At 43.3% G+C, this 25,154-nt stretch overlaps 1 protein-coding gene across 1 annotated transcript in view; it reads left to right on the top strand.

The window, feature by feature from the left end:
• The window catches only part of LOC119650022 (tyrosine-protein kinase Src64B), a 240,791-nt gene that overhangs the window by 120,785 nt on the left and 94,852 nt on the right, over positions 1 to 25,154 (top strand). The window contains exon 3 of the mRNA XM_038052498.1: positions 13,958 to 14,019. The gene's annotated coding sequence lies outside the window, so the exon portion shown is untranslated. The remainder of the gene's footprint in view (positions 1 to 13,957; positions 14,020 to 25,154) is intronic.

Here is a 25,154-nt window from a genome sequence, read left to right as displayed (position 1 = left end):
TTTCTCACAGAGGCCGCACTTGGTAATGGAGATTTGTTTATGCCATCATTCCCAAGAATATTCGTCTAGTTGTGCCAAGAATTCATTGGTTTTCGACTTAGAACTTTTCTGGTTTGCGATGTCCAGTCTGTATGAGCCAATCTCACAAACTAAGATTATAAACCTCTACTATGTTCCGCTTTTTCCGTTGAGAGTTTTGAAGAAGACTCTTAACAGTAGTAGTATTTCTACGGGTGCCAAAGTATGTCCACCGCAGATGTTGCAGTTTGATTCCGCCCTTTCTCTTCGTTGGTCAAGGCTCATAATTACTCTTTACTTTCCACTCTCTACTTTCCTGATATGCATGAAATTCATTTTTTTCAAGAAAACATGGACCATCATATGGTGATTGCTACTGGTCGTTGTCATCCCCTTTTGTTCCAGTTCGAACGCCAAGCTGAAACCATTTACATCTGTTTATCTTTTTTGGCACTCATGAACTTTATCCTCCCAAGTCCCAGATCTATACTTAGGTTCATCAAACAGATGTTATGTTGCTGCTCTGTAAGCTCGGGATTTATAATAGTTAACCTAGGTCGACCCTGGCTCGTGGAGTGACCTGGAGGCAGTCTTATCAGCAAACGGAGGATTCCATCGTGTTGCCTTGACTCAAGCAGATTTCTCCATAGACACCCCTACAGGATGTGAATAACTCTTACATTAAATCATTCTTTGAAGAAATTCCCACGACATCGATTTCAAACGAAGCATCAGCTTGCGCGTCTTCACTGCTTTCATGTTAATGTTGGGAAGAATATGCTTTATTTAAATCGCTTTTGCTGATACTGTCACCAGTTCTAACTCGCCTGGAAATTTTAGAAGTAGGCGCTGGTGCGGAACACTTGGAATCTCGTAATCGCTGACAGAAGTGTCTGCCGCATCCATTATGTATGTTATCACAGTTATTGACTCGTCCCCGCTGGATATTGGTACAGCAATGACCGTGTCCTCATTCCCTAGCAGATCACTTTCTTTCGCAGTGTCTTCCTTTTGCCGACGATTAGGAGTCTCAGGTTGACAGTTTCCGGTCCATTTTCTTTTTCTTCACACAAGCGGGGCCGACTCGTCGTGATAGGTTTCGACCATTTGGTTCTATCAAATGCCTGATCTGGATGCAATCGCGAGACTTTTAAATCCCCATTCGGCGTATCAAGCCACCATTGTTTCTGCCGGCCTTTTGGTAGTTTACCATTGACTTCGATGTTCAGACCAATCTTAGCAAGGGAATTCTCGTTATCACGAATTACGTGACCATACCATCGAAGACGCCTCTCTCGCAGATATCCTCATTTCGACTGTGATCAAAACGTATCACGCCACTAGTCCAACGCAACATCTTCATCTTTATTATCGCAAGACGCCGTTTATTGTCTTTTATAGTCCGTCAACACTCAGAACCATAGAGAGCGACAGGACGGATGACATTGCGATAAATTTTCCATTTGAGACGTTCGTTGATACGTCGATCAGAAAGAACTCTAGTTGTGGGACGCCACTTCATCCAGGTTGCGTTAATGCGTGAAGCAATTTCATAGCGCAGTTCTCCATTGGCTGATAGCGTTGACCCAAGGTATTTAAATCGCTCAGTTCTGGGCAGGTCAGTGCCGCTGACAGTGATTGTGCCTGTTTCATGGGGATCGGTCGTCAAAAATTCAGGTTTATTCAGATTCAATCTGAGACCGTGTTGTATGAGGCGATCACTCCATTTTTGGACAAGTTGCTCGAGATCAAAATGATTGCCTTCTTAGAAATCGTAACAATCGAGGTGATTTATCTTTTGCTCGGAGGAACAGTTCATATCCGCATGCTACGGTGACTAGCAATTTCATCCACAAAAGGAGGAGCTTCGCCGGATGTGATACGGTTAAGAATTGGGGTGAAATTTTTTTCCACCTCTTCAGCTACTTGTCATCGTGTATGAGGAGACTATTGTTAACGTCCTTCACAGAACCATCGAAAAATTTTCGACCACAGAAAGTTCTGTTGTGATACGGTATACGCTTTTGATATCATTGCGTTCTGCGCTTCTGCTTCCCTGAGCAACGCAATAACAAATTTCCTTTTGTCACGGGGTACAGACCTTGAACTTTGCGGGTCTTTGCATAGTGTTTGGGCGTGTTACGCTTGCCATCACCCTGAATCCCTTCCGTTCATCGATATATTTACGCCATTCCACAGTCAGACAGATATTATGAAGCGTCTTCGAGACGTGGCGTACAGCCTGTAGCACTCGACAGAAAAGAATTTTTGATGGTGGCCAAATGCTCATCGATATTTACTGGAAGGATACACTGAGTAGTATCTGCCGACCGATCAGCAAGATAGCTACCTCAATGTCGTGCAAAAGCTAGATCATACAAGCGGTCGATGTTCATCTTGGGGAGTCGCAACTCTCCAACCCTGCGAGAAGTGGCGGACACAACACGAAAGCGAACATAAGCGGGTATCCCCTTTCTAGGCCGATGTCAACGCCTTCCTTGTTACGCTATATTCAGGAGATAACTCATAAATCTATTGCTTATCGCAAAGTGGTCAATTTGATTGGTGGTATAGTATCAGTCAATTCAAATCAAACTAACCTCATGGAAGGCTTTGTGTTTGAGCAATGGGCCACCAATGTCAAGGCGGTTGGAAGCTACAGAAATCCACTAACTTCCCAAGGCCGTGTTGCCATATCACATGTCCGAGCATGGTGGAGCCTACCAGGAACGTGCGCATATTTCAGAAATCAATTATAGACCATTTTCAATAGCCAAAGGTCGTAGTCGTAGGGTCAAGCGTTGTTGACGTTACCGTAGCAGTAAAGTTCCTAAATTGTTGGTTGACAGCAAGGCGGACTTTTAGTATATTCTTAAATCCCAACGTACAGTGCAGAATTTAGTTTGGAGTTCCTCTACGGAAGTCAATCCTCATACAGGGATTCTGTCAATTTATCCCCACAGAAGATGTTGGAATTTGATCTTCTTTTTAATTAAAGCCCACTGCTGTTCACCCTCCACTCTATATTTTTCTGATATGCTTAAAATCCAATCTTTCTATGGTTGCCAGTGATCACCCTCACACTATTTTGGTCCAGATTGAACATCAAACACATTTGTTTATCCTTCTTGGTACTCATGAACTTTACCCTCATACGCCCGAGACTTAAGCCCTGGTTTTGTTCTCCTCAGTTTGATATTTATCATGACCGACTTGATCCGGGTGCCAGAAATTATTGATGGTATTCTCAGTTGGAGCTATGTTAAGGCAGTCTCAACAGTCACTCCAAACATAGACATCATCACAGGATGTTAAGTCTCTCCGATGTTAAACCATCTCTAGAGGAAACGATCTGACACGGAGCTTCGGCTTGCGCATATGCCCTCTTCCTTCCTGTTCCTATGAGAGGGACCAACTTTATTAAAATCTCTCTTCCTGATGCGATTGTCACACCGGTTCTAACCTGTGTGTAAATTACAGAAGTAGGCTCTGGTGCGAACAATTCGAAGCGTTTATCTGGCAAAGGATTTTGCCACAACCAGTATAGGTTCCACTGGAATTACCAGCTCGTCCCCGTCTTCCCTCAAATATTTATCCTCTTTTTGTCCGATTCCCATGAATATTGCCACATCTGATGGTAAAGCAACACTCGTGTCCTCATTCCCAGGGAGTTTCGCTTTCTCTCACAGGACCTTCCTCTGGATTGGTTTTCGCAGGTATCAAACCAGCTGCGTTCACTTCAATTTTTCTTCCTTGGTAGGAGCAGAGAAAGATTTTCTGTCAGGCAAGATTTACCTGGTAGCCTTCCTTCCTTGGACCTTCAAGGTCACTAGTGTATGCAAAGTCTATGACTCCTTATCACTTCCATATTCATATTTTTGGACACATTTGATGAAGTAGTAAAATAATGTCAAAGTGATGTCCTTTCTGAAAGCAAATTACAATAAAAAGGTTGTAAAAATGTAATTGACCGATCATACGATAATACGATAGATACGGGTAAAAGTTTCACGTGATTACCAACATAAAGAGTTTTACTACCAATGGTTCAGGAGCAATGTTTCTTTGTCCTTCGTGGATTTCCCTCCCTCCAACTTTGCAAAGCTTTTATTGTTTGTTTGTCTCAATAAGTCCTTCCTATGCATTAGTACTCAGCTCGTATATCTATTGTTTACATTAAAGATATAGTCATGAGTTTGGTTTCTTCCGTTAACTATATTTTACCAACTTTTCCACTTATTGATAATTCAATCTATGCAGCTATCACGTCCTCTTCCACCATCATTAGGAATACTCAAAAATAATGATAGACTAATCCAAGAGAATCGAACACCTCTGTGAGTTTCGTCCTTGCAGCAGGCCCGGCATTCCAAACACTGAAAAGCTTGAAATGTTAGCCTAAGTAGCCCGCTGGCATAGCTAGCAGACAACACATCTATAGCGTCGCATGTCGATAGCATTCCATTCGGGTTTCTACTAATTATTCAAATTGCTAATTGAAAGCTATAAGCGTCAAGTCATGGAGTCATGGCGTGGAGTTAGGGAAGTTTCGTTGGGAAACAATTTCGTGCTCGAGTCAAGCAAATGGATAAATCCCCAAGAGTACAAAATTGTTCATGATAAACGGCGCCAGTGAGACGCGCTGTAGCCTCAAATAGCGCACTAGAAAGGACCCTCCCCAGTGCTTGCAAGGTCTGGTGATGTAATAATGGAAGTGTATAAAACGGCTAGCTATTAGCTTCTCAACTGCAGCAATTGACTGTCCTGGCACACTGCTCCTCGCAATTGCGGCAACAAATGCTAAGTATTTCGGGAAACCCTCACTGGGAAGTTTGCCCGACCACAAAAACTGCTTGTTAATTGTTGATCCAGCACTTGTAAGCGTTTACTCAGGAATTACATAAAGTATATGACAAACTAGAAGGTGATTCCTCCTAGCTCATCTATCCCATTGGACTTCCCCCCGGGGAGATATCGATTGCTGAAATATGAGGGAACGGACCCAGACTTCCGAGAAATGCTGTTAGTGGTGCTGTATCACGGAAGAATTTCATAAAACTAGACGTTTACGAGAAGGACGAATACTTTACGACTGGGACATTACTTTATTTTAGGAGCAGAGCGTTGTAAGCCGTTGTGCTGCACAGTAAGTGCGAATCGTTTGTCTAGGACTTTTCATTTTTGCACAAACATGCGTACATCAACAGACGAGAAAATGTCCTTTAATATCTTATCTGATGAATATAAGCAGTCAACGGCTTTAATATACTTAAGCACACCCAAGTAGCCTTGTTCAGTGAATATACAATGCCCCTTGCCCAGTCTAAGGTTTACTTTAAGTCCTGAAAAGCAAACTTTTCGCCTTCCAATTGAAAGCAGGATGGATCCTTTAAAATAACTTCCTTGAACTTTTTAATCCGTAGTTGTTTTTATGTTGCGTCTAGGCGGATCAATTTTCACTCCGGCAATGTGGGTTTGTGAACATAGAAAGTTGCACGGAAGAAGCAGGAGCAAGTTGTCATGCTTTTTGAACGGTGATGAAATTATCAGGAAGGAACTTTATATTGATTCATTGAGTTTACAGGGAAGTTACTTTAAATAATGTTGATGGAAGTGGAAGGAAGATGATTGAAACGGAAGCCAAAGAAAAGGGGGTCTATAGAAGTAGTCCAGTGGATATGGGCTATATTTTGCCTCACTTTTAAACGTTTCGAGGTCTTTTGGGAAGTATCTTATCAATGCGGTGTCTTTACACTCACTAACTTCGGAAAGTAGGATATCTTGTTGTTGATGGGAAATTCCTCTATGGCTTCCTGGCAGGTAGCAGTTCCTTGGAATTGTGTTCTATATTTAGTTAATGAAATTAATTAAAGGTAATACATAGAAAGTAAATTCCTTCTTTTGTCGGCTTGGCACTCTTTTGCAACGCACGTGAGCAAAAACATGGCTCACCTACAAAGGAACCGAGATATCAGGAGCGAACTGGTACTGGAAACAGTAGTAGGAGACCACAACAAAGTCGTCATTGACGCATATGAGGCCAGCTATCGGTCAAACAGGAACCTAGCGAGAATGAGAACAGAGAAACGGAAACTCTTTAACTGGGTAAAACAAACCGGAGATTGACCGAGGTATAAAAATGCATTGACTGCATATAGCAACGCGATCAGGGAAGCAAATCGGAACAGCCTCAAGGAATTCTATGGAAGGATCGAACAAATCACAGAGGCAATCAGACTATACAAAGTTATAGCTAAAAAGAGGTCGCTATCTTCTGTCTGTCTGAAGAAGGAAGATGAGACATTTGTCGGGAATGAAAAGGACTAGGCACATCTACTTCTCAAAAATGTATCTCGGGGTCCAACCCCACGGAAGAAGGCGGCAAAATTCTGCCTTACATTCCAACAACGAATAAAAGGGGAAAAAATTAGAAGTGGAAACTAGCGAAAGAGGCTCGAAAGCTAGAGTAAGGAACCTTGAAACCACTGAAATTATCCGAAGTAGATGGCATTTTCCTTGCATTACTCCAGAGAGGCATAGAAATCACCGTAGAGTCTCTGCTAAGAGTGGTAAAAGGCAGCATAGCCCTGGGGTATAAACCAAGGACATGGAGGCGGTCTTTATTCCGAAAACGGTCAAAAAGGATCCGTTCAACTTAAATCTTTCAGACCAATTTGCCTAACATTGTTCGTACGGTGGAGACAACTATGTTTGAACTAACTTCTAATGCGTAATCCCCCCATTTGTGCCAACACGCTTGCCGGGCGGAACGGTCAACCAAAACTGCTCTATATCAGCTGACGGATGTATTACGGGATAGAAACAAAACAAAGAGCACTGTGTGCGTTGGATATTGGATATCGAAGGTGGATTCGAGAACATATCACAAACAGAGATACAAGATGCCCTTATCCGCAAAAGAGTGGGAAACATCCTGGCTTTCTGGATAGGCACAATTTTAGAGTGTAGGCAAATAGAAGTAACGACAAGTACAAATTCTATTTTCAAGGTTGTCCACAGGGCGAAGTACTATCACCACTTTTGTGGAATGTGGTAGTGAACGAACTCCTGGACGAGCTAACAAATACTAGAATATAGGTCCAGGGTCACGCTGACGACATTGTTTCAATCTGTAGAGGCAAATATGAGAATACCCTATGTTATAGAATCCAAATTGGATTAAGGGTTACTAATGCCTGGTACACGAAGGCGAAGCTGTGTATCAATCCAGTCAAAACCACCATAATACCATTCACTAGCAAGCGTAAGCTTGATCACTTACGAGCTATAAGGTTATATATCATGGAAATGAACCGAGAAACAAAGGTTAAATATTTGGGAATTCCACTAACCACAAATTTCTCTTGAAGACCCATGTCGGAAAGCGACGAGCGCTCTGACGACTTCTACGTCCAAGAAAAAACTGGTGTTGCATCCCGAAGATACTGCTTTGGATATACGCTGCAGTAGTGTGTGTGGTGGGGGAGAAGCTACAGCTTTTGAGAACTCAGGCCGTATTGGCCCATTGTACTGGCCACCCCGCCTAACGAAATATTCCGGATTCGTTAACGTATCGCAGGATTACCGTTAGTGGATGTGATGCTACCTGTCGCATCTGCAGAATATCGGCACCAAAGGTCTGATGCCTGATGCGTCCATAGGCGAGGCATTCACATAGGAAACGCTCCGTGAATTCCGCTTCGTCATTACAGGCGGGACCCGTATCATCTTGAGTAATTCCTATTCTGACTATATGCCCAGCTAGTGAATTATGGCCTGTCAGAATGCCCACAATACACCTGCAAGTCCTCCTGTTTTTCGACAGGATAAATTTTGCAGTATCCATGTTCGGTTCTGGCAGGAAAACTTTGCTGTGTCGAGCAGCATTTAGGCTCTGCAACCTGTCATTGTGGGAAGCTTGTTTCCAGTTTTTGAAGACAGACTTATCCAATGCTACTGATACTCCAATTGCTGGTTCCGGTCCCGACACAGGGAAGATTGACCCCTCTTTCGCTAAATCATCCGAGATTTCATTCCCCTCTATGCCACAGTGACCAGGTACCCAGAGTAGTTCCACCGTATTGAATCTAGAGATAGAGATCTGCAGTAGTAAGGCCAATGATTACCTGGGCAGAAAGAACTGAACTCAACACAGGGATTTACATAAGCTCCAAAAACTGGCTTGCGTGTGTATCAGTGGGGCAATAAGGACATGTCCAACGGCATCCCTGGAGTTCCTTCTGGAATTGACTCGTCTCTATCTGCACATACAAATGCAGCCAAGAAGGGCGATCTTCAGGGTGACCGAAAGTATCATTGGGACGGGGAGCTGCCTAAATCGAAGGAATATTGAAATTCGTTCTAGGCAGTACCTCGAATTATTGATACCAAGGGATAACATGACAACGATTTTTCGCTTCGATAAGAAGTTTGAAACACGCTGGAGTAACAGGGCAAACTGGGAGAGTTGGCTGTGACATACGGTTTCAACTTGGATTACTTCGCACACTGACAGATCTCTCACAGCAGAGGAGCGGCGCCGGGGTCATTGGTACAAGGACAATGTGCTTGGAACCAATGGGTAAGCACACTAGCATATTCGGGGCGGAAATATACGCTATATATGGTTCATGGCTATGACATTAGAAAATGAATAGGAATCGCTGAGGGAATTGTACAAACCCTACCAAGGATAGAGCAGTCGAGAGTGCATATTGGGAGAATAGGAACCCAAGCATACAATGGCCTTCTGGATTATAGTGGTAATATTCACTGCCGACTAGACTATCACCTGGAAAAGCTAAGGATATCTAAGGATACTGCCTGCAGGTTCTCTGCGGAGTGTGTCGAAACCTCTATACACGTTCTGAAACACTGTTTGGCACTTGTGCAAAGTAGGTGGAGGCACCTGAGAAAATACTCAATACCAGATGCCAAATTGAAATACTTTGAAGTAGGGAATATATTAAAATTCTTAACGGTTCTATAGGCTTGCTTGGCATACTATAGTTAATAGGTACACTATAACCAAAAAAGGAAGCACAATAGTTCCTTAAGAACGCAGTGCAACTTCCCTTTACAGAACAATCATAATACATACTGTCCTCAGAGGGAAAAGCAAATAAATCGCTAAACTTACGTTTAAAACTAAGAAAGCAGGCGGAGCCTAGGAACGCAAGCTGTAGGGGGTTGGTGGATCGGGAAATGAAAGTAGATGTCGAGCTCCTCGAAGGAGACTTAAAAAGTGTCCGCACTGCGTGTACTACGAGAAGCGATGCGGAAAATAATATCCTAGTTGAAAAACAGTCCACCTGAAAATTCCAGAGTTTGAAAAGAGTACGCATATCAAGAAGGGGCGGCGTTGCTGCAGGGATGGAAAATTGAGAGTACGGAACCGTGATGGATAGTCCACGTGGGGAAGATTCTTTTTGAAAAATAGGGTCCAAGTGAATTCCTGTTGTGCAGCTTGAGGAGCTCGAAGAAGGACTAGACTAAACAGCAATCTATAAGAATGTTTCTGACAAGCGAGTTGAAAAGTGTTAAGGAGGACTAAATTGATGTAAATTCGATGGAGGAACGTAGGACAGAACCAAACATTTTGGAAGCTCGATTGATGGTGTCAATGAAATGGGAACTGAAACGATGTCATTGAAGATTACTCCCAGGTCTTGAAAGGACATCAGTATTGAAAGGGGTTGTCCTCCAAGAGAGAAGGAAAAGGATGTTGAGGAGGGTTTAAGCCAATAGCACATCCAGACATTCAGTGCCAATTTGTTAACCGAGCACTAACGGACTAAATTAACAAGGTCAGACTGCGAACATCGACAGGTGAGGATGAAGGGGAGGCCAGTAATAAACAAGTCGGAATACCGGAAGCTCGCGCTTCGGGTATAAAGGTTTTGTGTTCATCTTATGTAAGAGACGCACATTTCTCTGTCCGTATATAGCTACAAATCCAACATAATCCTTCATATTTTTCCAAACTACGAGACATACGTACATATTAGAGCCATAGATATCACGCTCACCCTAAACAAACAAACTGCCTATTACCTGCTGTACACATATATGCACGTATCTAAATTTATCGTACCCATATTTCCGATTTACGTCTTATATCTATCTGAATTAGGCACTAGCCGCAAAGTTCATTAGCACGCATATATTATATACCTACATATACACATGTCTGGTTAACAAATAACTAAAAAACTAAAACAAAATAATTGTCTGCGACCCAATTCATAAGAATTCATTTCGTTGTGGTATTGACGAATTGATATGTGATGATGACGTCATGCGGGTTGTAGAGTGCACGAAATTCACAAAAAATTGTAAAGTTTCACCCCCAATAACTTTGTTAATAATAGTTGGATTTTCTTCAAACTTGACCAAACTGTGCATTATATTCTTCGTTACACTCATGCTAAATTTTGTATTTCTGGGATGAATATAAAGGGGGGTGCCGGGTAAATTTCTAAAATGTGGAAATATACTATTATTAACTTTATTTGTGCAGATATCGGAACCGGATATATTTTGAGGCCTAGATTTCATAGAGATGCACCACTGTGATTTTTTCCAGATTTTTCGGTTGGATAGGTTCTGAGAACGAGACCTGTTACACTTTTTGTGGGTCATATTTTCAACCCTTACTCCCCTATGTTTCATCTAATATCAAATATTGAACCAGATTCGAAAAGTACTAATTGAGACCTTTCATTTGATACCCCACTTGGCTACATTCTGTGAAAAAAAAATTTGCACCCTCCATTCACATGTACGGAGAGCCCCCCCTTAAACTTAACGCAAGATGGCGCCACTTACTGCATGTAAAGGGATCACCAGATTACATACTCTCACCAATTTTCGTGACAATCGGTCTAGCCGTTTCCGAATAAATCGGGTGTGACAGACAGACAGACAGACAGACAGACAGACAGACATTTGCTCTATGCAAATGAAGCAGTCTATGAGATTAAATCCTGGTTAAAGAATGCTGGTCTACAGCTCGCAGAGCATAAGACGGAAGTAGTACTTATTACCAAGCGGAGAAAGTGCACTTCCATGAAGATCAAAGTTGGAACGCAAACAATTTATTCCAAGCCTGCACTTAAGTATAATACTTAGGTGTAATGATTGACCAGAGGTTGAATTTCAGATTGCATGTGGAGGGTGCAGCAACCAAGGCATATAACATCGGAGCGCTGGTTGCGAGAATGCTACCAAATATAGGTGGCCCAAGGCCGAGCCGTCGACTCCTTATTTCAAGGGTGGTCAGTTCGATCCTACTGTATGCAGCCCCAGTATGGGCAGATGCACTGGAAAATACAATAAATAAGAAAAAGATTGGAGCTGCGTATCGCATAAGTGTACTCCGAACATGTTGCGCTTACAGAACAATTTCTACTGAAGCAGCTTGCGTGATAGCAGGAATGATCCCGATTGAGATTCTGGCGAAAGAAACACAACGACTTTACGATCGAACGTACCTCACCGGAGAATCTCCTGCCCGTCGGCGACAGTTCGCACGAGGTGAAACTGTCGCGGAATGGCAAGAGAAGTGGGACGAGTCAGAAAAAGGCCGTTGGACTCACAAAATCATATGGGATATCCGGAAATGGATCGAACGACCTCACGGCGAAGTAGGTTTCGACCTAACTCAATTCTTGAGCGGACACGGAGGCTATCGAGCATATCTGTATCGATTTGGGCGTGATGATTCGCCATATTGCCCACAGTGTGCAAACATTCCAGAGGACGCAGAACACGTCTTTTTTCACTGCCCCAGATTCGAAACCCAAAGGGCTACATTAGAAGCTACAACCGGGGAGCACTTTACACCCGAAAATATCATGGAGCTTATGGTGAAAGCCAAGGGGATATGGGCCGAAGTTGAAAAAGTTACTACAGCCATCGGAAAGAAGCTTAGGCAGGAGGAAGTCATCCGAAAGAATGAACGCGAGAGGAACACGAATGTTGACATGAGCGCAGAATAAATTCTGACCCAGCCCCGCGACGTAATACCAAATGGGAGTCCCGCGGGGAGAGTGGAAGGAGAAGGAGGTGGTTTTAGTGGGTAAGAGTCCCACATAACCGTGTGGCAGGAGCCTGCGGTAGCTTTTGAAGCTTTCCACCTTCCATCGGGAAAAAAAAAAAAAAAAGACAGACAGACAGACAGACAGACAGACAGACAGACAGACAGACGGACAGACAGACACCGTCACCATTCTAATAAGGTTTTGTTTCACACAAAACCTTAAAAACGGGAATATTAGGGGGCCAAGTAAATAGCCTTGGGGAATACCAGAGGTAGGAGGGGAGGAACAGGATAAGCAACTATGAAGGGAAACTTTGCAGGAACGATATGAGAGGTATAAGGAAAAGTAAAAGATGATTAAGGGGGGAAGTTGAGTAGTGAGATTTTGGAAGGAGAACATTGTAGTCAACGGTATCAACGACTTTCACGAAATCGGTATAAATAACGTGTACCTCCTATCGGGAATTAATACATTTAGCAACGAAGTTGGTAAAAACCGAAAGGTTTGATGCACTAGGACGATGTTTCACGAAATCCGGCTGTCCTTTCACAATGAGGTGACCGAAATGCGCGGTCAGCCAGTCGTAGACGTATCTTGCGAGGGTTTTTTGGCAGGACGGGGGAAAGTAGATGGGGCGGTAATTCACAGCTAGTGAAGAGTCTTAGCTCTTGAGGGTAGGGATGATAGTGGTCTCCTTCCAAAGATGAGGAGTTGGATTCTTCGGAACCCCTGTTGAAAATAATACACAGAAGCTGGGGATGCGTTCTTTACACTTAAGAAGGAAAAGGTTAGGGAGCCCATCAGAACCCAGTCCGATATTAGTGTCTAAATTCCTAATGAAGAACTAAACTAAGGAAGGCATGAAGAGAGGAACCGCGAAAGGTTCGGAGCAGTCTGCATCAAGAAGAGACGTCGATAACGCAATGATTGACGGAGTAAACACGGAGGGGAAGTAACAACAGAGAAGGTCGCAGGATTGTTGAGGGGAGTTAGCAATGGTGTCAACAAAATTGATGGAAGAGGGCAAAGTTTGGGTGGGATTACGGGAATAGACAACGTGCGACCAAAAAGTTTTAAGTTAGCACGGGCAGGGGTAGCTTCGGCGCTCAATCTCTTATGCGTTTTTCTAACCAATGACTTCACAATAGAGCGCATTGAATAAATAGTCTTGAACTGAGCAGGGTAGATGTGATTCTTAGTAACCCGAAACTTTTCCGCAAAACATTTTTCAGGCGGATGTTATTAACGATCTCCGTTGTGAAGTTAAGTAAGAACGAAGGCAAGTAGGAGAAAGAGAGACATAGCAGGAGAAGAGATCGGGCGGGATATTATAAAAGGTACTAAGAGCTTGATATACTCTCTTTTTCTAATAATACTTTTTTTCCTATTAAATTTTCAATGGGTCTGTGTTTCAGTTTCATTATCGCCACACTTAATGCTGTGCAAGTAAAAGCAAGGGGACAGCACAAACATCCATGACCAAGTGAGATTAGAACCCGGGATTACGAAATCGAGAAGCTGACGCTCAACCAACTCGACCATTGCTCCATAGTCACTATCGACTGGCTTCATTTTTGAGAAACTCGTGAAATTGATAACTCCGGGTTACCTGCCACTACTTCTTACTGCAATCGTATTTTCACTAGGTGAATACATCTTATGGAGGTTTCACGGGTCGGGCATTGTCGATCCCACTTACAATAGAACAAAACCTCAGTCGAATAAAGGCTCAGCAAAATCTTTCAAATGTGGTTCCTTCTGGTTTATATTATTTATCAATAATAACCCATTGAGGAGTTTTGTCTCTTTTACCAACTCATTAAACTGTGAATCTGCCACCTCATTAAATTCTACTTCAAAATTGAATAGTAATAATTATTCATTCTCTCTATTTTCAGATTATCGTTCAAAACTGTTCCCTACCAATTCTCCAGAATATATCTTCCATATGAGTTCGAGGGTAAGTAATATATTTTCCATTTATCAATTTATTCTATAAATAGATTTCCATTTAAGGAAATTTCTGTCAATATCCTGCCATTTTCCATTGAATGTTCGTTTGATATTGCCTTAACCGGGATATCCTGATTTTGATTATAAGCAAATTTGGATTTAATACATTATCTATCTGGAGAAAGCTTGTAAATTCATTCAACCTTAGATTTAATAATGTCTTTAGTTGTCTCAATATGGGAGATAGCATCAGAGAGAAAGATGAAATTGATGGAATTTCACGATAAAAGGGTATGCACATCCTGCAAACAGCCTAGCAGGGCAAAATGTTAACAGGAGCTGAAAAAGGAGTGTGGATTCTAACCCCAACCGACTGAACTTGCTTCTAACGTGATTATGAAATTTCAAGATTTTTCACTTTAGATTTATACCGTAAATACGAGTATCTGGTGTCTGCAGTACCCTTTAAATTTTCCCGCGAGTTAGGCAGATAGCAACCGCTTTCTTGTCCTTGGATCCTGAAATTAGCTGACACTGTACAAGTTTAGAAGCGTGTTCACATTAGTGAATGTTTAAGTAGTCATGAATACGTGACACGAGTCTATTTTGGGGTGAAGATGATAATCTTGGGATATGAATGGATGAGCAGAAGCCGAATTCATCGGGATTAAGGAGAGTTATTAAAAATTCTTCACTCTGGGGATGACGATGTTTCAGGCTATATAGGGGTGATTTCAATTGTTTGTGCTGTAATTGTGCATGACATTCCGTGCCATGGGAAATTATCTGGAAAGTTTTGAATCGAAATCTTTTCAATGCACAGATCGGGATAAGGGTGTCACACGCCACTTCCGTAATTTTCGATAGAATCAAGAGGGAGACATGAGTTTACTTGTTATATTGACATATCTATGCCTAATTATACGTTGTATGCATACAAGTAATTATAATTGAATCCCTGATACAGAAATATTTTTTCAAGAACGCATAAAACGTGGAAACATCACCAGATAAGGCCAATTTCTTTATTGGTGTTACAATATTTCGTCAGAGCAATTGAGCAGTTGCTTTGTACTATGTATAGTTTGGGAAATCTTTCCTATCAAGCTCAAAGAACCGAATTCCAGTCTGTGGAAGACTACCGGATAGAGCTCTTATAAAGAAATGCTTGACACACTACATCAGGATAAGCCTACTCAGTTTAAGAGTATATAACACTCGACTCTCTCTTTCCAAATGACCGCTTCATTTTCTGAGTTTCGTCGACCTCTATCATGCACCGTCTCGAACAATTGAAGTATTGAAGAACGAGGGACTGAAGTAAACTCATCAGCAAATGGCGCAACTACTGGCCGGCTAATCGTAAACATTCTAGCTGCAGCTTTATTTGCGGTACTCCAAATCTACTGAAAGAAGATCATCTAGTCCGAGATATTTCACTATGGACTTGGAGGTGCTCAGAGGTTGCGGTGAGGAAGACGGGGCGGCAGCCCTGTCGGCCGAACTAAAACCAATTGGCCGAGGAGAACCTCCATAGTGGTGGCACCGGGAGACGCTGTACTCACTTTGGTTTGCCGGCCGTGATGCAGTAAGCGAATGCTCCAAAGGCCTAATTAGGGCGCTTAGACCCGAGTCTGCACGGGGACTCATCTGAAGTGGCAAATTGGTCACGAAGCCTTACCAGGGGTATACTGGTACCATGGGAACCGGGAAAGCCCCTGGACTCTGATACTTCGGGTGAACTCCCGTTGTATGTGACTACAGCTCGGTTGTTTGCTGTTGGCCCCCCTAGTGGGAGTTTCATGGTGGTTGTGGTTGTGCTCAAGCGAGAAGAGACCTTCGGGGGTCGGCGTGGTGTTGCGTATCAACACGGGTGCCGTACTCCTTAGTTCGGTAGAGATTTAGGTAATTCTTGCATCCACCAGTATGAATGCTAAGCCATGCACTTGGTATAGACTGGTACCGTTGTTGCTTGTCTCAGCGGGGCTCTGATTGTGGTCACAAAATTAATCCGTGTCTGAAGAGGACCATGGAATTAAGTCTCCACGACAGGTACCTACGTTAAACACCAATGGGCTTAACTATGGACTTGGATCCGGAGATTCTCTTCTTAGTCTGGACAACTACTTCGGTCTTCTCCAGAGCTAGGGGATCCTTGCTCAGTCACACATTTGGTAATTTGATGCATCATACATTGTTCAATCATACGTGCGATGAAAAGGGCATTGAAGGGAGGGTGTGGGGATCAGCTTCAATTATGATATAAAGCCTTCCAGTGGTCCGAACGAAAGATAGGTCTCTGAGCCGTCTTCAGTGTGACTTTTATTCTCCGTCGCACTCCTGGAGTTTAGTAGAGTACGAGGGTCTGAAAAGTTTGCGACCTCAACATGAAGATAGCAACACTCGTCAATAAAAGCTAGAGAACGTGTTTGCGCATCTTTTGACAGATACTCACCAACATTTCAGCCATTTTGGACGTGTAGTTGTTGTTTGACAATCGTTTGAGTGAATCGATGTGTGTTTTCGTGAAAATGGAAAAATTGAGTATCGGGCTGTCATTAAATAATTGTTTTGAAACGCAATACGTCTACGCAAATCAAATGTGAGTTCGACGCTGTGTACAGGGACTCTGGACCATAATTTACCACCGTGAAATTTTGGGCAGCTGTATTCAAACGTGGCAGTACAAGCTTGGGAGACGATGCACGTTCGGGACTTCCAAAAACTGCAACCACTGAAGATAACATCGCTAAAGTTCACCAAATGGTGCTAAACGAGCGTCGAATTAAAGTGAGAGAGGTAGCAGAGGCTATGAATATGTCAAATTAACGTGCTTGTCACATATTGAAGAAAGTCCGCGCGTTGGTTGCCGCGTTTGCTCACTTTAGTCCAAAAACGTGTTCCAATGAAAGTTTCCAACGCTCTGTTGGCGAAGTTTAGGCGCAATAAATCAGAAATTTGGCGAAGATTAACTACTGTAGATGAAACTTGGATACACGATTATACGCCCGAAACAAAAAAAAAACAGTCAAAACAGTCTAATGCGAAGGGGAAATCGGCTCCAAAAAAAGCAACAACTGCTTGTTCTGCTGGGAAAGTGATGGCGACTATTTTTTGGGATAGTCATATAGTTATCTTAATCGATTATTTTCAAACAAGAAAAACCATTACAGGAGTATACTAAGTATCATTACTCGACAAACTAAAGGCAGAAATTGCGGAAAATCGGCCACATTTGAAGGAACAAAATTTGTTTCACCAAGGCAATACGCCGTCTCACACCTCTGTGGTTGCCATGGCGAAAATCCACGAATTGCTGCTTGACCTAATCTAAAAATTGCGCTCTAAGGGCAAAGATTTTCTTCAAATGAGGAGGCCATCACCTTCGTAAACAATTATTTTGCAGATAAAGACGCCAAGTGCTATTTGAACGGGTTAAAGAGATAGGACCTGGAGACGTGTGTAGACTTACAAGGAAACTATGTAGAGAAATGAAAATTAATTTAAAGAAAAAATGTCTTGTATCATTGTTAGGTCGGAAACTTTCAGACCACCCTCGTAAGGCGCGATCTCTTAAATCGTTCTTTAATATCCTGAAACATGGAAGTGGTTTTCCAACGTCTCAATCATATCAGTCCACATTACAGAATTGAAGACGTTCCTTACGACCTGCGATACATGGAGTATCGCTCGTCGATAATGATGGCTGTGACTGTCAGTTTATCTGTCGCCTTGGATTATTTTCCCAACCTCAATTGTGGATCACTTTGATCAGTCTTCGCTCGATGAGTTTCTTGAGCAGTTTTCCTACTGTTTCCAATGTTTTCAGAGGTAGATACGCTGACGGTAACTGAGGATTTCCTTTACGTCTGTTTATCAACGTCACGACCTTCCAGCGAAAAGGGAAAACACTCACCAGACACATTGAGTCGTAAGTCTGACTTATGACTAAACGTAAGTCTCAGCACTTTCTGAGGTGGGGAGGCAAAATTGCCTGGACGATTTCCTCTAGCTTGGTTGTTTTCAACGAACAGGATATTGACTCAGCTCAGAGCTTTTGGGTGACCAGCTTATACTCAAGGCCCCATGAGTACCTGTTAAGGTCGCTCGCTAGCTTTTGCCGGCAATGTGCTTTGACCTTTTGATATAGGGAGTTCTATCTGAATACTGCTCGCTGAGGAACAACCAGTCTGTCCTTCCTGTTCATATGTCCCAATATTCATATTCGCATATACACGTGCAGGACGTTATTTCCATCGGCTTTTTATTTTCTGTAGCTTCCTTTTAAAATTCTTAGCGAGGAACGAGAGCCAGATCTTCTTTCTGCACATGACATTCCTTGCAAAAAATTCAGCATTTCGGCGCCACGCAAGCCTTGATTTTATGTCCAAGTTTGTCAAACTTAGGCACCTGATTTGTCCTTTGCATATACCACCTATGTCCCTACGGCTCCAGCACTTAAAACACTGAGTCAGAGCTACCCTTCTTTGCACCCTGTAGACAATCCGAAATCGGGGAATTACATCTCATAATCGAGAAATTACGTTTTATTTTCTACGGGGGCACTGACTATTGACAGTTTTTTCCTTCTAGAGCTGACAGGAGTGGTTCATACCTTGAGATTGGTTGCATCTGAATAGTTTCATTTAATTGAATTAACAAGGCAAGTTTCACTCCCCTCTTTTTGTTTGGTGTTGCTATTACTATCGCAGTTGACTCTGAAGTTTCATGTGGTGGGGTCATTACGGTCTTTGTCCAACTTATGCTGCTTTTGCTGCATTTTTTAATTTTTCGATGCTGCTTAGCCCATTTGGTTACCGTGTCGCGAGGTTCCTCTTAATGCACCCTTGGCGACAGATACTTCGTTTCTCCTTGTCCTCCTTTATCGGTCTCCATGGGGTTAAGGCCGCCTCGCTTTTAGCGACTAGGGGCTACACTGACAACTTGTTTTTCTTCAATTCGTCCTCAACGGTCTACCAGGAGCTTCGTTGACGTGCTCGAGACCAGGATTCCCCCCATCTCCATCATACCATTCTTAACATCCATGGAGATTCGAAGCTCTCTAGGATCAAACAGAGCCTGACTGGACCTCGCAATGTTTTGTTAATACCTTTTAGTTTTTTTGTTTGAGGATTGAGGGAGTCCTAAGCCGGCATCCAGTTGATGCCGGACCGCACTAATTGGGAAGAAATCAATGCTAGGCCTGATGTGGCCAACGTCAGGAGGAAGAATTTGTATTCATATGAATGGGAGGCACTTGAACATCTGTCGTTTAGTCTAGGCTGCATATCTCGACCTCTAGAGGCTGATCCGAAAGTGGGTCCAACATCATATTGAAACGTTTGTTGAATATAACGATGAGGTTCAACAAAGTGCATGGAAAAAGAAGTTGAATTAAACTTTACGGCATTGTGCATAAGCGAAGGTGATTTCGCTTCGATATTTAAGGGAGCTGGACCCAACCGTTACGAAGATGCTGGAATTGAGGAGAGCGGCGACTATGATGTAACAACTGTATTGTGATGGTCGACGTCTTTTGTCATGGATGTTGAAGATCGCATATATTTAAATGCCGTAGCGATCCAAAGAATTGGTCGGCGCGAGCTGGAAAGAGTACGGTAGATGTCCCACAGCAATACCCGCCTTCATGCCAATAATAAACATCACCTGCTTTCCTAACTAATAACAGCAATATTGCAAATCGGCTATTCAGCCGTATCGACGCTACTAATCGAACAGCATAGATCTGGCACTATCACCTATTATTCCAAAGAAGCCAATCTGAAGCTCCTACATCTACGACTGCAACAATACCGGGCTGCCAGAGTGCGGATATTTGGAGTATGCTCTACTCTTCACTAGGGTCATCATTGGCTTCGCGTAAAGAGCAATCGTGCGCTCTATTACTCGGTCATCCTTGCAAGTAATTTGATCCATGACATTCGCTTATACGCGTATCACAGTGCTGATCGAAGGGGTCCTAGGTCTAATTAATACAGGATATATCGTAAGTTGTTTGACGTCGTATTTCGCTGAAAGAATCATTCCAAACAGGGAAGAATGAGGATCGACAAGCCACTCCATAGTAGGTGATACATGCTTTATGATAGAACTAAGACGATGACTTTCTTCTTGATCCCTTCCTTAACTCGGAATTTGTACCATGGATGTGATTTCGGAAGAAGGTTCAATATTGTGTCTGGCCTCCTTATTTATGTCTTCGATGTAGTTAATAGAAAATGTTGCATACATCAATCAATACCGCTTCACGTCCCACCACGAGCCCTTACGAATCTAGATTTGAAAAAAAGCATTTGTTATTATGCTTTTCAGGAAGCAGAAGCAGAACTACATCTCGAACAGAACTTACATTCGGTCACAAATGTCTCGATAGTCCTTTGAGGGACGTTAACGACCGATTCTCATGCACGATGACGAGCAGTTGAAGAGTTGGAAGGAACACTTCACCACGGTTCTTAATCGTATCATATTCAGTAAAGTTCCACCTCTTGGGGATGAAATGGCAAGTCACCTCATGCGGGCACGGACTGCTCTTCCAAAAAGAAGAGAAACCATCTCGACCATCAATGCATCCAAATGGAATAAAGCCGCTGGACTTGACGGTCTTCCGGCAGACCTATTTATCGCTGCCCCTACAGTTTCTGCAAATCTGCTACTTCCACTGGTACAGAAATCTTGGGAATGCGAAAGTTTTCCCAAAGAATAGAGAAAAGGGAGATCGTTAAAATTCCAAAGCAGCCACAGGTTGCCCTGCTGTCGCAAAGATATATATAAAATTATCCTAGAACATCTCGAAAGCTTAATTGACAAAGATGTTTAATTGACAAGGACGTTTCCCGTTCTGTATCCTCCTGCATGGACCGCATAAACACGTGTGTCATTTTGGAACAGTACCTGGAGCTTAAATCTCTCTCTGCATGGAAAGGGTGTGTATCTGGAGTACCAAGAGGGGCTAACAGTCGAAACTAATAGCTCTTATCAGAGCAACATATGATGGCGCAAAATATCACATGCTTCAACGAGGTAAAATCTCTCTTCAAACGATGGTCCACAAGGATTTCATCACCGATATTATTTCCCCAAGCATCTCAACTTCTGTTTGCTCTCTCATTGGGTCATGGATCTTGGCGAAATGTCTCTGGATGTGGAAAGAAAGGTCAGTCGAGTAGTTCCCAGTCTGACGGGTCATCGCACTCTCCCTATCTGTATTGATGAGGGGAGTATCAAAGAGGTCGACCAATTTCTATATCTAGGAAACGTGGTTTCTGCCGACGGTGGCTTCAAACTGAATGACGCACGGTCCTGTTACTCTTAGCTCATTTGTTCGGAAGACGAAGGTGGCAATGGATAGGTTGCGTGTGAAGGAAGGGTGATAATTACATTGCTAACTACGGCATGCACTGCATGGCACTCCCTAAAATATCCGACGAATGGGAGTACTGTACCATAAAACCGTAGAGGAGTGTAGTGTTCGCAAGAAGTCCTGGAAGGAAGGGAAACGAATTTCTGTGGACCGTTTACCATGGCACGTATACATGGTTGACGCGCTATCCCTCACGATCCACCTCAAGGTGTGATTGGCAAGTTTCCTCTGTCTGAATACCTACTCGTGACCTGAGACGCAGTAGAGGGGTCCCTTTGCCTTCGCCATTTTCAGAAAGGTGAATGTTTCCATGTAGTTTTCCCCAGGGGTTAATCCGCCCGGCTTTACCTCCGGAACGTTCTCACTTCTGAATAATTTAGAGAATGTTTCGTATTTTGGAATTGTCGGGTGCAGCAACGCCTGCCTCCATGACATACTGCCCTAAACCTTCACAACATCCGTTCGTTTGTTGAACCGCACCGTCCTTATTGAACCAACATCAAAAAACATAGTCCTGATACCATCACCAATCCACCATCTTTAGCCTACGCCAATTTGGGGCGTTGCACTTAAGGCTATAGCTATACCAGGCTGCCCGCATGACTCTTCGCCTGCGTCATCATCAGCACTTTATAAAGAGCAGTTCTTGACTGAATTGCTCTGTAATCCTTGCAGTCATCTCGGGTGAAAGGGTGTTAGGTATAATTAATACCAGAGTTATCTTAGCAGTTTGACTTTGGACTTCGCGGAAACAATCATTTGATCAATTTTAGAACAGTCGAGATATTAGGTCGAACATCAGTTGACATCAGATTTTTTGAAAGGACTAAGGCGATGTCTTTTCTCCTGATCTCATCTTTGACAAAGAATTTGTACCTTAAGTCGATTTTGTGAGAAGGTTCTGAATTATGGTTAACCTATCTGTACCTTTTGTCTACCTTGGTAACGTTGCTTCGATTATCGGTGGTATGGAACTTAATGTTTCTCGACGCAATAACAGCGTTAGATCCTTTGCATTTTTGGCTAAAATCTGCAGTTACCTCAACAGATTGTTGAGACTGTGTTCTCTGTGCTGTTATAAGAAAGCAACACATGGAAAACGCCTGCCACTGTTACTCGGAGGCCCCAAGCCTTTGTTAACACTTGTCTCCGCGTGCTTTTGGTCTTGTCTGGCCCGAGGCAATCTTCAATGAAAGGCTGCGTCGGCGCATGGTTCAGGTACAGTGATCATTAGAATGCGGAAGCGGCAGTGGATAGGTCACACTTTAAAAATTGCAACAAAACCATTGTCGGCTAGCCATACAATGGAATCCCATATCCCAGTAGAGGAGGTGTATAGACTTTTTGGGGCGATCTGGGAAGAATTGAAGCGCATTTCGACGAACCGTCAACGATAGACGCGTAGGTGAGGCGAGCTGTCCGGCTAAGTCAATCAAGTCATCAAGGGATGTACCATGGTGGAACAAGAACCTGGTCAGAATGAGAACAGAGGCACGAAAACTCTTCAACCGGGCAAAACAAACCGGGGACTGGCAGATGTATAAAACCGCACTGACTGCGTATAGCAACGCGAAACGGAACAGCTTCAGGGAATTCTGTAAAGGGATCGAACAGATCACAGAAGCAACCAGGCTGTACAAGGCTGTAGCCAAAGACGGGGGAATATCCTCTGTCCGCTTGAAAAAGGAAGATGGGATATTTAGCGAGTATGAGGAGGACAGGGTACACCTGCTTCTCAGAACTCATTTACCGGGGTCCTACCCCGCGGTGGCAGGCGACAACATTCTGCCTGGCACTCCAACGACGAATAAAAGAGGAAGGAAGGAGAGCTGGAAACTAGCAAAAGAGGTATGCTCAGAAGCTAGGCTAAGATGGGCAGTGGGAACTTTTAAACCACTGAAATCTACTGGAATAGATGGCACTTTCCCAGCACTCATCCAGAGAGGCCTAGGAATTATCTTAGAGTCTCTTCTGAGGGTAGTAAGGGGGAGCATAGCACTGGGATACATACCAAGGGCAAGGAGATGGGCAAAAGTGGTCTTTATTCCGAAAGCGGGTATAAGGATCCTTTTCACTCTAAATCTTTCAGACCAATTTGCCTCACATCGTTCGTACTCAAAACGATTGAGAAGGTCATAGACAACTATATTAGAACTAACGCTCTAAAGCGTAATTCCCTACATCACTGTCAACACGTTTACCGGGCAGGACGGTCAACTGAAACTGCTCTGTATCAGCTGACAGAGGTACTACGGGATGCCATAGAAACAAAAGAAATTGCACTGTGCGTGTTTTTGGATATCGAAGGAGCATTCGACAACACATCGCACACAGGCATACAAAATGCCCTGAGCCGCAAAGGAGTGGGAAACACCCTGGCATTCTGGATGGACAAAATGCTAGAAAGCAGGCAAAAGGGGGTATCGATAGGTACAAATTCTATTATTATGAACACCACTCAAGGCTGTCCACAGGGTGGGGTACTATCGTCGGTGATGTGGAGTATGGTAGTGGATGAACTCCTCGACGTGTTAACAAGTACTGGAATACAAGTCCAGGGTTACGCGGAAGACATTGTTTTAATCTATAGGGGGCAAATATGAAGATACCATTTGGGGTAGAATCCAAACTGGATTAAGGGTTACTAGTGCCTGGTGCAGGAAGGTGGGACTGCGAATCAACCCAGCCAAAACCATAGTACCATTCACTAGGAGACGTAAGCTTGATCACCTGAGAGCCATAAGATTACATGATATGGAGGTGAAACGAGAAATAGAGGTCAAATATTTGAGAACTACGCTAGACCAAAAATTACTTTAGAAGACACATGTCGGAAAGCCACGAGAGCTCTGATGATTTGCAGATCCATAGCAGGAAAAAAATGGGGTTACAGCCCGAAGATACTACTTTGGATATATACTGCAATAGTAAGGCCAATGATTACCTATGGAGCGGTAATTTGGGCAAAAAGAACCCAACTCAGCACACAAGCCAGGGAGTTACATAAGCTCCAAAGGCTGGCTTGCGTGTGTATCAGTGGGGCAATGAGGACATGCCCAACGGCATCCCTGGAGGTCCTTCTGGGATTAACCCCCTCTCCATCTGCACATAGAAATGCAGGCAAAGAGGGCAATATTCAGGATGGCCGGTAGTATGAGTGAGGTGGGATGCTGCCTAAATCGAAGGAAAATTGATATTCTTTCTAGGCGCTATCCCGAATTACTGATACCAAGGAATAACATGACAACGAGGTTTCACTTCGATAAGAAGTTTGAAACACGTTGGAGTAACAAGGCAAACTGGGAGAGCATGGTTGCGACATACGACTTAAACCAGCAACTGATTACTTGGTACACTGACGGATCCCTCACAGCAGAGGGAGCGGGTTCCGGTGTCATTGGTCCAAGGAAAATGTACTTTAAACCAATGGGCAGCAACACTAGCATATACGCCCTAGACAAATGTGCCTCCTTTAATCTCCAAAGGAACTATAGGAGGCAGAACATAGCTATTCTCACCGATAGCCAAGCACCGATCAAGGCACCTAGGTCCAACCAGGTGAACTCTAAACTGGTATGGGAATGCCTTGAGAGACTGAATACACTCGGCTCGTCCAACAAGGTCTGGATACTTTGGGTTCCAGGCCATGCTGGGTTGGAAGGCAACGAGCCAGCGGACGAAATAGCCAAGAAGGGAGCAAGGACGCCTTTACACGGGCCAGAACTTTTCTGTGGAATCCAAAACGGTTTCATGGCTAT

The sequence above is a fragment of the Hermetia illucens genome, chromosome 2 (genome assembly GCF_905115235.1).
Source record: "Hermetia illucens chromosome 2, iHerIll2.2.curated.20191125, whole genome shotgun sequence".
In the NCBI taxonomy this organism is placed as follows: Eukaryota; Metazoa; Arthropoda; class Insecta; order Diptera; family Stratiomyidae; genus Hermetia; species Hermetia illucens.
Note: the sequence above shows the minus strand (reverse complement) of the source record. Positions and strands in the feature narration are given on the sequence as shown.